The 15,190-nt window shown below is 34.5% G+C and overlaps 1 pseudogene; it reads left to right on the top strand.

Moving 5' to 3' along the window:
- LOC106755019 overlaps nucleotides 1-3,292 on the top strand; it is a 13,981-nt pseudogene extending 10,689 nt beyond the window's left edge.
- Nucleotides 3,293-15,190: the final 11,898 nt, after the last annotated feature.

The raw sequence follows: 15,190 nt of genomic DNA, 5'->3' as shown, positions 1-15,190 counted from the left end.
CATATAAATAATCAAGAGTTTCAATAAAAGAGAGTATCAAAAGTTTACATTGTTTCCCCCAACAACAATAGGGTTTAGTTCACCATAGACATGGTGAAACTAGATGAAAAATGGAAGAAGAATTGAAGAGCAAACCCTAGAAAAGATGAAAAGGAGCCTAAGCATCCAAGAGATCCTCTCCAGAGAGCAAAATTAGGTCTGGTCGTTCTCCCCTGTCAAAAGAATAATTCTAAACTCGAAATAGGGGTATATATAGATGAGGAGCGCATCAGAAAACAGGCCCAGGCCCAACGGACCATCGCCGACGGTTTAAGTGTGTCGCTCGGCGGTTTCCCATAATCCTCCAAACCACCCGGCGGTTTCCCTCAAAATCGCCCAGCGCTAACGCCAGTGTCTACGCCTCACCCTAGACCGCCCAGCGGTGTAAGTTGCCGCCGGGCGGTGCGTCGACTCTTCAAATCTTCAATTTTCTTCTCTTTTCTTGAGTCTACGACCTTTATCTTCAGCTCCATCTTCATTTCATCAAAATAGCTACAAAACAATGCAAAACAAGCATAATATCGCTAAAAACAACTTTTGACTCTCTACAGACTCATTTATTGAGTTTTGCTTGATTCTAAGCTCATTCCAATTAGTAAAGGGCATAATTAGGTCTAAAATGACATATGGAAATAACTGTTTTTCAAACTTCATCAAAGCACTAAATACGGTTGTGTATATATTAAACTGAGTCCCAACCAAGGTCATCTTAAAGACACCGTTTGAGTTATTCAAAGGATGGAAACCAAGTTTGCGACATATACGCATTTGGGGATGTCTGTTTGAAGTGGGAATTTACAATCCACAAGAGAAGAAACTAGACCCAAGGACCATTAGTGGGTATTTCATTGGATATGCTGAAAGGTCTAAGGGATATAGATTTTATTGTCCATCGCATAACACTAGAATTGTAGAGTCAAGAAATGTAAAATTTCTTGAGAATGACTTGGTTAGTGGGAGTGATCAATTTCCAAACATTGGGAATGAAAGGGATCACTATGAAGCTCAACCCTCTAGCTCAAGTGATAGATTGGTTGCCATTCACACCCCTCAAACACAAATGGGTGTTAGACAAACAATAATTGAAGCTTCACAACATGCTGAAAATGACCTTACAGATCAAGTTGCTAATAAGGAACAAGTTGAACAACCTACTAAACAGTTGTTTGAGCAACAAGTTCCTTAAGAAAAATGATGAGACAACATTAAGAAAATCTACTAGAGTTAAAAGGCCATCAATTCCTAGTGTATTTGCAAGAAGTTGACTACAATATTGGAGTTGCAAATGATCCTGAAACGTTTTCACAAGCCATGAATTCTAAAGAATCAAACCTATGGCATTAGTAGCCCATTTTGATTTTGAGTAACATCAAATGGATGTGAAAACAACATTCCTTAATGGTCATTTGCAAGAAGAGGTTTACATGAAACAACCTGAAGGATTCTCTTCTAAAGACAATGAGCATTTAGTTTGCAAGCTTAATAAATGCATCTATGGATTGAAACAAGCCTTCTGCCAATGGTATCTAAAATTTCATGATGTTATTACTTCATTCAGTTTTGAAGAAAATGTCGTGGATTAATGTATATACCAAAAGGTCAGTAGGAGTAAGATTTGTTTTCTTGTATTATACATGGATGATATTTTGCTTGCAACCAACGATAAGGGTTTACTATATGAAGTGAAACAATTTCTCTCAAAGAGCTTTGACATGAAGGATATGGGAGAGGCATCTTATGTCATTGACATTAAGATCCATAGGGAAAGATCTCGAGGCATTTTGGATTTTGTCTCAAGAGACCTATATCAATAAAGTTTTAGAGAGGTTTAACATGAAGAATTGTTCACCAAGTGTAGCTCCCATCGTGAAGGGTGATAAACTCAATTTGAATCAATGTCTGAAAAATGATTTTGAGAGGGAACACATGAAGAATATTCCATATGCTTCAGCTATTGGAAGCCTTATGTATGCACAGGTTTGCACTAGACCTGACATTATATATGTTGTTGGAATTTGGGAAGATATCAGAGTAATCCAGGTGTTGACCACTGGAAAGCTACAAAGAAGGTAATTAGATATCTTCAAGAAGGTAATTCGTATCTTGTTTTGAGACTACCTCGCATGGTGTATGGTTGAAGAGTTTCATTTATGGTCTTAGAGTTGTGGACTCCATTTCTAGGCCATTAAGGTTGTACTGTGACAACTCTGTTGCAGTGTTTATGGCTAAGAACAATAAAAGTGGATGTCGAAGTAAGCACATTTACATCAAATACTTAGCCATCAGAGAATGTGTTAAGGAAAAGAAAGTGGTCATTAAATACATAAGCACTGAGTTGTGATTGTTGATCCTTAACTAAAGGCATGCCACTAAAGAATTTTGAGGATCATGTAGTGCAAATGGGACTTGGTTCCATGATGTAATTTCATTATCAGTACATTTGGTATTTTTCAATGAAACTATTATTCAGTTTGATGTTCTTCTCATATGTTTTTGTGCGCATTTATTTTGAGAAGATATCGTTTAGTTTTGATCTAGCATAAACATATGGTTTATGCAATACGTTAAGAGCTAATGTTGAGAGAAATATATATTGTGGTACATGGAAGATAATACTCACTATTAGGGGACCTATCGCCATGACTCGTATATATTCTGTCACTTGTTGTGGTTAATAATTGGATAATGGACCAAGTGGGAGAATGTTAGGATTTATTTTAATTATAAAATAAATATTATAGTATTTTACGTTTCTATTTTTAAGGAACATAAAGTGGTCCATTAAGCCAATTATATTTATCCTTTTTAACTGCATAGAGGTTATGGAGTAGTTATTATATTGTTTAAAGGTAAAACCCAGCCCATTATTTTTAAACTTGTGATGGCCAGACTTTATATAAAGGGAATGTGTTACTCTCAGTTTTGATCACTAAGCCTACTCCTCTATTCAGAAAAACACACCATCAAGTTTGAGTGAGTTAAGGTTTAGAATACAAAACTGTCTCTGTTAGGATTATAAAATTGCAATGGCAGGAGGTACGCACCTTATTCTTTCATTTTTGCTTCCGCTATTCTTGATCTGAATGTGTTACTATGATGTTTATATAACATGTTTAGATCAATTTTACTCTGTTCTTTTTTTTTATCCTTTGGTATATTTAATTTTAACATTTATGGGATAGTATGTTTGGTGTTGTTCTCTCAGGTGTATCTATTCCAACTTGTGATCCAAACGGTGCTCTATTTCGTTTGAAGGCCAAAGATGTTCAAATGGAAGAGAGCCATGTCTGAAAACTACATTATTATGCTCTATTATCTATTATATATATGTAGTTTAATTTCTGGTGCCATTAGAAACTTTTTCCGTTGTGAAATTATATCAAACACATATGTGAGTTTGTTGAATCCACAGGATTAATTAGGTGCTTGTAGATATAGTTTTTATTTTTAATTTACTTTTTTTAATCAGTACATACTAATGGTTAACAACATAAGTAAAAGGTTAAAGAAGTTTATATGTTTTGATGACAAGAACAAAATGAAAATTATATGTTAAACTCAAATTTAATATGAAATAAAGGAGGGCTGCCGACATAGATACTGCAAGTAACAAAAAGAATCAGTTATTGATAATAGTATAAGAGGTCTCCTTCTAAAATTTAACTATTTTTTTAATTAAAATAACTATTATAATAAAAAATATCTGAAAAATATAAACATTACCTTCAATAAAATTATATAAGTTATTTAAATTTACTTTTATAATTATAATAATAATTTTATTACTTTTTGTTAGAAAAAAAATAAAGTTATTATAAAGAAATTATACTTTATTAATCATTTAAAGAAATAACCACGAATAATAGTTAAATATTTTTCACTATAACAATATATATTAATAATTTAATTTTAAATAAAAATATTAATATATTGTATGAAGATATCAAAGTCTTTATTATAGAAGGGAAAATAATAGTCCGATATATGATTTATGACAAGTTGTAAGAAAGTGTGATAATAATTAATTTGTTTCCACGTGAGCGTGGCGTACAGAGAGGTGGAAGGAAAGACTTGTGTTTATGTTGGAAAAACGGATGGAAGGAACACAAGATGAGAGAAATAAAAAAGTGTCAAGAAGAACAGATGAGAGAAAAAAAAGTGTAGCCACGTAAGTCTCAGCTAACGCCATTCCTACTTACTTAACGAAAAGAACTGAATTCATTCAAAATTGATAACCTGGAAACTAAAAGCATCACTTTTAAAAACAGATATAAAATCCCAACTTGAAAACTAAAAAGATAATTAAACCTAAAATTTACTAAAGACCTTATGAAAAGTTTTTCATGCTGGAACATCTATAAATCAATAAAAAAAGAGAAAAAAAGATACAAACGCAAAAAATGAATCGGATCTCTATATTCAATCGGATATAGACATCCGACCATACCATTCTTGGATTTATATATTCGATATCAGTTTTCAAAACTTTAATTTTTCTAAAATATTTGTATTAAATCTAAAAAATTCATAAAAATTATTTTTTAACAATTATATATTATCTAATTAATTTTTAAATTCATAAAAAATAATTTATAATTTTAAACATAATTATAAACTAATATATTAATTATATAAGTAATGTAATATAATAAAATTTTTATGTAAAATATTAAATATTAAGCGGATGTGGATATCCGATAACCATGAGATCGATTATCCACAACCGATGGGCACAAAATTTTTTATAATAATCAATTTTTTTTTAAATTACTTTTATTAATTTTAATATATTTATACAATTAAATTTATATTAATTAAAAATTATATATTTACATTATAAATTCACACATAAATTTATAAATAATTATAAATTAATATAATAATAATAATTAAATATATAATGAATATAATTTAAACTTAATATTAAATATTTATCAGAATTGGAAAGTTGAAAAACATTCCATCGGATGTCCTATCTGATTTGACACACGTTGGATCACAATAGCCGAGAAACTCATTTTCGAATTATATGTCGGGTATTTCATGTAAGGAGATTAACACAGATAAAATCCTAACCTTGGTCGAAGCAATGCAACAACAATCTCCCACCAATCAATTCAATTCAATGCAACCACCAACAATAGCAAGAAGAAGCACTCCAAGCCCCACCACAAAGCACTCCAACCGCACCAGGAACGCACCACCACACCACTCCGAAGCACCACTCAAAGCTACAATAAAACACTCTGGAAAAGGAAAACTTCAAATTGAATGGACAGAAAAAATATTAAGGAGGAGAAAAGATGATCAGAGATGCAATTCAAATGGAATTTGGATGTAGAGTTACTTTATACAGACGGAAGGGGTGCAGCGGTGCATGTTTTGTAATAAGAGAAAAATGAAGGTGCAGTTAATGCTACACACATAAATAATCAATAAACATAAAATTAATAAATAATCATCTAATTAATTAGGAGTATTGTAGAAAATTGAAAGTGGAGGATAAAATGCTTGAAGGTGCAAAGACTCCAAAGTGAAGCACATGGGAGATCCAGTGTTGGAGATTAAGGGCTGCGGCCACGTCTACAATTAGGTATGTGCTTGGAGAGAATGTAGGCTGCAGCACGCTACATTTAATAAAGCTGGGAGAATTGGCAGCAGAAGGGGCGTCCAGCAAAGCATGGTCCAGCCGCATCACGCATCAAAGGTTTTTTTTCGGCTTTGCACGAAGCTGACACGACCCAAAGAAAGAGCAGCATGTCACGGTCCAAGAATGGAAAAATAAAAAAGGCAGCTGCACGTAGAAAAAGAAAACAACGCTGATTCCAAGAGGAGGTGTCACGGTTGCTCACTTTCATTTATTAAAGGTGCATCCCAAAAGAAGCGCGTAAAAGAAAGAGCAACACGCAACCTTCGCACGAGCAGTAGATCCAGCAGCAAGCGGTGCACTCAACAGTTCACGGCCCAACAACAGCCTTCATACGATTCAGCAAGGTGCTTGGAAAGAAAGGTGTGACAGACAACAGCTTGAAGGGTGCAGCAGCTGGTCCAGCAGAAGCAGCTCACGTCCACGCCCAGATTACATCCAGCAGCCCACATTGAGTAACGTCCAGCAAGGCATGGGGCGTCCATTTGCTGCATCCAGGAAGGACATGTTGCAATAAAAGAAGCATAAAGCACAGGCAACATGTCACGACCCATGTGCAAAGGAGGTCATTTCATCTTCATTTTTTAAGGGCACAGTCGCCAGGGAGAGGGGCCCTTAGTTATTTTTCATTGGAGAAAAACAACACACGGTGCTGGAATGGAGGGTTACGGTTGATTTCTTCTCTTCATTTGAAATAGGAGCTGGAAAGGACGTGCATTGCTTTGCTTGCTGGAGAGGCGCGGACATCATTTTATTAGGTGCTTTCATTTGAGCTTGGGAGGCACAGGTTTTCGGCGGACAATTTCATTTTGCCTTGAATGAAGAACGGTGACTCATGATGTGAAATACGTTTTCTATTGTTGAAGCTTTACACACGCTGTTTGTGATTTCCTTTCTTTTAAGAAAGCACACGGTGATTTATCTTGGAGAAATGTTGAAGCGTTTGATTAATTTTCTTTTAAAGAGAAGCACATCGATTTTTATTGTTTTTTTTCTTCACGCATGGACCGAGAACGTAGCTACTCGTTTATCTTAGTTTCACTGTTACGCATTATTACATTTCATTTATTAGCTAAGGATGCATCTTCTTTTTTCAGCTGCAATGAATTTGGTTTTCCACATTATTATAATTCTGTTTGCTATTCAAGCATTTTGCTTGGTGGTGATGGAGTGGTAGATTCGTTAGATTTAGGTGAATTTAATTTGGTCTGCGCAAGTTGAAAGTGTAACTTCTTTTATTCCACTAGCAAGATGCATTTTCTTAATTATTAATTGTTTTTCAAGTGGTTCACGCAATGTACATTTCATTTTTAGTCAAGTGTTTTTTCATCAGCATTCATCAATAGATGCTAATCTTTCTCATCTTCATCAGTATTCATCAGTAAATTCTATCAATGACACCCATCACTAGATGTCTAATCACATAGCATCCTTCAGTAGATGCTATTATTCCTCATCCTTATCATGGCAACATCCATCAGTAGATGTTGTAGCAGCATCCTTCAGTAAATGCTTTCATTCGTCCTCCTCATCATAACAACATCCATAAGTAAATGTCGTTATCTGAGTCCTCCTCGCATCCATCAGTAGATGTTATCATCACTGTCATCAGAAGCAACATATAACCTAAAAAAAACCCAAAGACATAAAGAAAAATCAAATCCAAACCACTCAAATAATCAATTAAAAAAAATCAAAAATTGGGTTGCCTCTTAGCAAACGCTCTTTTAATGTCATTAACTTGACCCAATAGAGCTCAAGTTTCATCTTCCATGTTGGTGTTCTCCTTTCTGGATATTCTCTTTTTCTTCTTTTTACTGAATTTTTTCAGAAATTTGATAAAATCAGGAACATGTTTCAATGTCGCAATCATAGGAACTTTAATCTCTAATTTCTTGAAGATTTCCATAAAGCGCTCAAATTCCTTCTCCTTCCTATGATACTTCTTTGGATGAAGAAGGGGTTTTTCATATGATTCTTTCTTTTTTCCTCTCATCCTCTTTTTCTTTTCTCTCACTTTCTTTTTCCCTTCTCTTTTTCCACTCACTTTCTTTATCTTCACACAAATCTTCTCTCTCAACCACTTCTCTTTCTTTCACTACATCTTTATCTTTTTACTCAACTCTTCTTTTTCTTTTCTCTTTATATTTTCCTCATAAAAAATCTTGTCACTTTCAGTGATAGTGGCTTGACATTCCTCCCTAGGGTTAACTTTAGTATTAATCCCAGAATCTCCCAATTTCTCAATTAAGTGACCAATCTGCATCTCCATCCTTTTGAATGCTGCTTTAGTGCTTTTCTGAGCGGAGATGGCATTTTGCACAAATTGTTGAAAGGCATCCTCCAACTTTGCCATTGATAAAGAGTGTTATTGTTGCCATTGTTGTTGTGGTAACCCCTCGAATTGTTTGGCAACTTGCCTAAATTAACTTTGATCCATTCTTGAGTGAGGTAGTGGTTGAGATTATCTTGGTAGAATTGAGTACCCATATAGTTAAATTCTTGTCCAAATTGCATCCTGCAAACATTAGGCACAAAACCCTAAAAAACATTTATTAGAAAACAAATAAAAGAAATCAAGTCAAAGTTAATCAATAATCACACGAATAGAATAGTTAAACCACGACTCCCCGACAATGGCGCCATAAACCTTTTAAGACTCCGGCAAGTGTACCGAATTGTATCAAGTAATATAAAATGGTAAGACCAAGTATCGTTTTCCCAAGAGACTCATTGGCCTAGACAGTCATGTGATTTGTTGATTATTTAAGACTTGAGAAAGGAAAATCAGTGTTTATAATGTAAAATAGAAAATAAACATGCATGCAAGTGTTGATTAATTGACCAAGAAAATATGCAAGTGAATGATATATGGATGAATTATGTTGTTGGGGTTTATGACTTATCCTATCCACTCTTATATATTTACAAATTCAACTTCTTCATTAATGTCAATGTCACTTTCTAATTTACCCTAAACCTGATGTCTCAGTGAAGAGAGCCTATTCCTAATTACTAGTTTGCAATGTCTTGTCTCCCTAACAATTGGTCATGCATTACATTAGCACAGAAGCTTAAAGGAAATCGGTCCTTCTATCCCTATTGATGAGTCGATATTTTATTGATTGTATTTAGTTTATTGCACTTAATTAAATCAGGGAATTGTGTTTAATTTCCCGTTATTTCCCCGTTTTTCCTAATTCAGCTTAATTTGGTCGGAAATTCGTATTTTCAGTAATTTGAATTTTCTGAGCTGATTAATTGCATTTTTGGTTGCAGGGAAATTTTGGCATGCACATTAAAGACTCAACATTTAGTCATTTCAATTTTAATTAAATTTTAATTTAGTTGTTTAGGAACTTTAATTAAGCTTTTGTGAATTGGGCCAATGTTGGCAAATTTTATGATGGACCCAAACTTTGAGGGACACTTGGCACCAAACCCTAGGGTTTCTTAGAGGTGGACCCCACCAATTTTAGGGTTTTGGATGACATTTTAGAGCAATTTCCGAGACACTCACTCTTAGGCACACTTCATACTATATTTTCATTTTGCTTTGCCTTGTATGAACTCTCTCTTGGAGCCTTAGTGTGTCCCTTTCGTTTTTGAGCTATGGAATGACCAAGATCACGTTTTTCTTCTTCTTTTGCTTGCAACTTTACTTATTCTTGCTTAATGGAAGGGAGATCTATCACTTCTCTTCTTGCATTTTCCATTTGCATGTTGAAAGCTTGAGCTTGGAGGTGGTTCTTTGCATTTTCATGGAGGTTTCTTTGGTTGAATGAAGACCCATTTTGCATTTTCGTTTCCTCTTTGCTGCACCATTTTAGTGATTATATTTGGGTTTCCTTTGTTGAATGAAGAAGAATATGGTTCCCATTAAGCATTTGAGTGAAGAAAACTTGAGTTGATTGTTGGTTGTTGGGATCTTGAGCCCTTCTTCTTCTTGTATTTCACTTTGAGTAATTTGAGTAATATTTGAAATGGAACTTTGTGATTTCTTTGGAGGGCTGGACAGTCTACACTTGGTGTCTAGGGGTTCCATTTTGTTTTTCATAAAAGTTTGAAGAAAAGTGAGTGTTGAGTTGGTGTGTAGAAGGTAGACTTTGGGTTGTTGTTCTTGTAATCCTTTGCAATGAAAACCTTGGGATTCTAGGGTGCATTCTCGGTCTTGGAAGGTAGAGAAAGGCTTTTGGTGATTGTTGTGAAGTGAGAAAACCGTTTGGGGTTTTGCATGGAGAGAGAAGGTGCATTTAATTTCTTTACCACTTTTGGGCAAACATAGGAGATGCTTATTTTGACTAAAGGAATGTTTCCATTTTGAGCTTTGTCCTTAGCATTGTTTCTGCCGAGAGTTGCTATGAAGAAGGGGATGTATTGTGAATGTTTTTCTTTGCTTTGACTTTGCACATGTGGCACCTTGGGAGAAGCATTCAAGGCATCTTCATTTGGCATCTTGGTTTTGGAATCACGTTTTCTACATGGTGAGGAGTGTGGGTTTGGCAATTTGCTTTTGCATGGAGAGAGAGAGAGAGAGCACGGTTTTCAATTGTACACAAGTAGAAGAAAGCATTTTCTTAGGGCACATGGGATAAGGAATCATTAATCATTTGTTTATTGAAGGAAGAAAGCAAATTTGGAAGTTGGAGTGCACAATGAAGCTTACGTACAAGAGGTCTTCTTAGGCCATTTGCATTTTCAATTTCTTTATTTGGTGCACACTTGGTCACATGAATTGCTAGGAAAAATTTGTGTTTGTTTATTTCTTTTGTTTTAAATTAAATTGCATAGTAGGATTAATTGCTTTTTAGTTTCTCTAATTTAGTTTTGCATTTAAATTAATTTAACTGTGTTAGATAGTTGTTTGTAGCCTTGTTGGGGTCTAGTATTTTATTTTATTTTGTCTTAATGTTGTCTTGTATTTGTGGTAGAGATAGTTTAGTTGTCATGATAGCTTAAATTAATTTAGTTGGTCATTAACGATATTAGAATGTTTCCTTGAGATTTTTGGACTGTTACTGTGGTTGCTACTCTGACCTTGGTTGATGTGAAACCTGCATTTGCACTTGCAATTGGGTATACGCTTAGTTGCCCAGTTGGTGTTACATCTTCACTTAGTCGATGTAACTGCATGGTGTAAATTAGATTTGACATTAACACTGCGTCCGCTTAGTTCGCTTTTATAAAAATAGGGTTAATCTTCGCTTAGTTGGTTACCTGTGTTAGATTAGAGGTTTGAGTCGCAACTTTACTTTGTTGATTTGTGATTGGAAACATTGTAATTAAGTTAATGGCCGACTGTTTTTATTCTGTCTTTGAAACCGTTTTTAAATCTGTGTTTAATTATTAGTTGCGTCTGAGTTTTGATTTTGTTTATCCGCATTCACAAACTTTTCAACAACCCCCCAACCTTCGTGTTTGACTTGATTCTTGAACCGCAAAATTGGTCCTTGAGAGACGACCTAGGAGTCATTCCTAGCTATACTGCATTTCTAATTGCACATTAAATTTTTTGTGGGCTGCGACACCCATCACCTATGTCTAGGTAATATTACTGCCGAGAGAATTTTCCCATGTCTAGATTTCCCCGTATGTGTCCATATCAACAAAATCAATGATCATACAGTTGAATGAGTTAAACAAAGCATGCCTTGAGTATAGAGGAAAAATCCTAAAAATTAATGAAGTAAAGCATATAGATTAAGAATCAATTCAATACATAAGAGTTTCAAAGGATTACATCGTTTCCCCAACAACAATGGAGGTTTAGTTCACCATACACATGGTGAAACTAGATGAAAAGAATGAAACATAAAACCCTAGAATTTGTAGATTGGAGCTTCCGCATCCAAAATTCACCTCCAAGAGGTGAAAAGAGTGCTTCTGCGTCTCCTTCTGCCAAAAGATAGACCCCCTAGGTCGACAAAATCCTTAAATAGCTCATTAAAATAAAAGAAAAACTGACCCAAGCCCACGCAAATGGCGCTCAACGCTAAAATACCGCTCAGCGGTAGGTGCGACACTCAAAATAATGCTCAACGTTGGTGCCCAGGTGAAAAATAGTGAAAAACAGAAGAAAACTGGCGCTCAACGCCACCTACACTAAAACTGCACTCTGGTTGACTTTTCAACATTCTGGTTGACTGGTTGACTTTTCTGCATTTCAACTCTTTGATACTTCAACTCTTCTTTCAAACCATTGCAGTAGCCTTCAAAATTAAGGGAAATTAGTAATAAAATCATAAAGCATATCCTCAACTCTCTTATTCACAAAACTAAAGCAAAATATGAGTCCAAAGAAGTTTCTAAGTCAAAATTAAGTATAAAAATAACAGTATTTCAACCGTTATCAATTGGATGTAGACAAGTTGGCCGAATCAATATATATCGTTGTGTGAATTCTCTTTTTCTCTTTACTCTTGCAATACTATTCATTCTTTGTTAATTGCATTCCAAGAAAGATCAAAATTTTGAAAAGATTTTAAATAAATTTTTTTTTACAAGAGAAACCAATTATATATATATATATATATATATATATATATATATATATATATATGAAATTTTTTACAACAAAATTTAATGATTATCTTATATATTTTAAAAATATATTTAATCAGTAAAAAATATTAAATATATTTAGTTAACGTCCTATGTTACTGCTTAATTTTCCTATATAAATAAGTAATCTATTTATTAAAATCTCTTACAAAATCTATTTAGTTTGATTAGAATATTTGTATATACATATTTAATAATTAAAAACACTTAGATTTGTAATAAATTAAGAGTTAATTATAAGTTAAATTAGATTGAATAATTATATTTTTCTAACTTTATTCATTTGATTGCGATAACTATAAACTTTTATTTATTTATTTATTTATTTTATTTTTAATTAGTAAAACATATTACTGAGATTATGTTTTCTTTAAATTGGTAAAGCCAGCAAAAATATTTGTACGTGAGATTAAATCGATAATCTTTGATGTGGAATTCATTAACTGGTACATAACTGTTTTATATAGTTATGTTTTGTTTGACAGTGCGTTTGAAAGGCAAAATGAGATCTTTCATTTTAGTCTTACATGGACTGAATTGGATTTATCTAAAAACTATATATCACAAACTAGAAAAGTTAGAATAAGAAACTCACTTGTGTATTTGTTTGAATTTTGAGTGTTGTCACTAGTGGAAAAACGCTATTTAACGTCATCATATAGACGTCGGTTGTTCCGTCAACTGACGTAAAACGATAATCGATGGCAACTTCGTAATTAAGTAGGACAACTAGACGTCGGGGAAAGCTCCAACCGATGAGTGAAGAACTATAGACGTTAGGGCCTTTCAACAGTGACGTCTAAAGGTCTGCCAGATAAGGTGAAGAGTCGAGCTATAGACGTCACAATAACAAACACCGACGTCTAAAGGCCTCAGAGGTGGTGAATAGTCGCGAGTTAGACGTCGGTGGAGACCCACAGACGTCTATAAGCTGACAAGTAGTTGAGTGTCATTAATGGTCTTAGACATAGACGTCGGTACCCCCTGCTAACCGACGTCTATAACCTGACAGTTAGGTGAAATTGTAATAATTGTTCTGATAACTAGACGTCGGTTGCATGGTAATTGACGACTATGTCCAACTAGACGTCAGTTGCTCAGATACCTGACGTCTATAATCCGCGCCAATATTAATATTTAAATCATATAGATGTCGAATTAGTGAGAGAACCGTCGTCTATAACCTTACAGACGTCAGTCGCGATAGATAACCGACGTCTATAGTAACATAAACTTCAGAACGCAAACCCACGAGTAGTTACACCACTATTCATCGTCTTCTTCCTCGCGCTTTTTGTTGCGGCATAGCTTTTAGGTTCTTTTTCTTACTTTTGCACCGTTTAAATCCAGTTTTACTCCGATTACGTTACTCTTTGCTGAGATATCTTCCATTTGAACCGATTAAATTTCTTTTTCATTGCGTTTTGATGCAGTTTGTGACGTGTTCTTGGGCAACGTTTTTGACCGTTTTCTGCCTATACTTTTAGGCGTGCAGTCCTCCAATTCCCTCCATTGCTGTTTGAATCTGCTAAGAAGGTTAGCTTCTATGTTTAAAACTTTTATTGTGTGTGTGATATTATCTTTTGTCTATGCATGTTATTGGCTTTTGCGTTTGGATGTCTTTGGCTTTTAGGTATGCATGTGTTATCGGCTTTTGAATATGTATGTGATAAATTTTAGTTGTGTTATTATAATTGGCATGTTAGATTATAAGTATGAAATCATTGAGCGAAACTTAGTTCCCATTTGAAATTTAACACAAACGATTAATATAGTATGGATCGAAGCTGGATAAATGCACGTCGCATCTCAGAAGAATATGAGAAGGGTGTTTCGGTGTTCTTGCAATATGTTAAAGAAAATGCAAAGTCTGTGAACGGGACATATTTTTGTCCTTGTGTTCATTGTGATAATTAAATACGACAAGACTTGGGCAATTTGCATGATCATCTATTCATGTTAAGCATAACGAGATCGTATACCGTTTGGACTTGGCATGGAGAAGTACTAGACCAGCCTATGACGTCACGAGGAACAAATTATGTGGAAGAATGGATGAGTGATCATTTAGAGGACATGATACGGGATGTTGGTGAAGACAACTTTAGAAGAGCTAATTTGTACGATTCTCTTATCAATGATTCTGAGCAACCGTTGTACCCAGGCTGCACGAACTTTACACGTTTGTCTGCAACTTTGAAGTTGTTCAGTTTAAAAGCAAGGAACGGATGGACCGATAAAAGTTTCACGGAGTTGTTGGAGTTGGTTCAAGAAAATAATACTCTTCCTATTCGTAACTACGAGGCCAAAAAAGTTTTATGTCCAATAGGTCTTGAATATCAGAAGATACATGCTTGCCCCAATGATTGTGTTTTGTACATCAAGGAGTTTGCTTCACTAAAGTATTGTCCAACATGTGGTTTAAGCCGTTTTAAAAAGAAATCTGACAAATACACTGAAGAAGGTAATGATGGTGCACCTGGTAAGGTCATGTGGTATTTGCCTATAATACCTAGGTTCAAACGTATGATCTCTATTAAGGAGGATGCAAAGAACCTTAAATGGCACGTTTTAGGAAGAAAGTGCGATAATCTTCTTTGACATCCAACAAACTCACCACAGTGGAAGAAGATTGATGACACATTTCCAGAAATTGGTGCAGATCCAAGAAACTTAAGACTTGCACTTGCAACTGATGGTATGAATCCGTAAGGGAATTTAAGTAGAAAACACAGTTCATGGCTAATTATGCTGATGATATACAATCTTTCTCCATTGTTGTGTGATGAAGGTTAAAAAACAGTTATTTTCGTATGTCAATTTGGACCAAATTACACCCTTTACTACTCGGAATGAGCTTAGAATCAAGCAAAACTCAATAAATGAGTCTGGAGAGAGTCAAAAGTTGTTTTTAGCGATTTTATGCTTATTTTGCATTGTTTT

Source organism: Vigna radiata, unplaced genomic scaffold (genome assembly GCF_000741045.1).
Source record: "Vigna radiata var. radiata cultivar VC1973A unplaced genomic scaffold, Vradiata_ver6 scaffold_309, whole genome shotgun sequence".
Taxonomy (NCBI): Eukaryota; Viridiplantae; Streptophyta; class Magnoliopsida; order Fabales; family Fabaceae; genus Vigna; species Vigna radiata.
The sequence above is the reverse complement of the archived record's forward strand: the minus strand, read 5'-3'. Positions and strand labels throughout refer to the sequence as shown.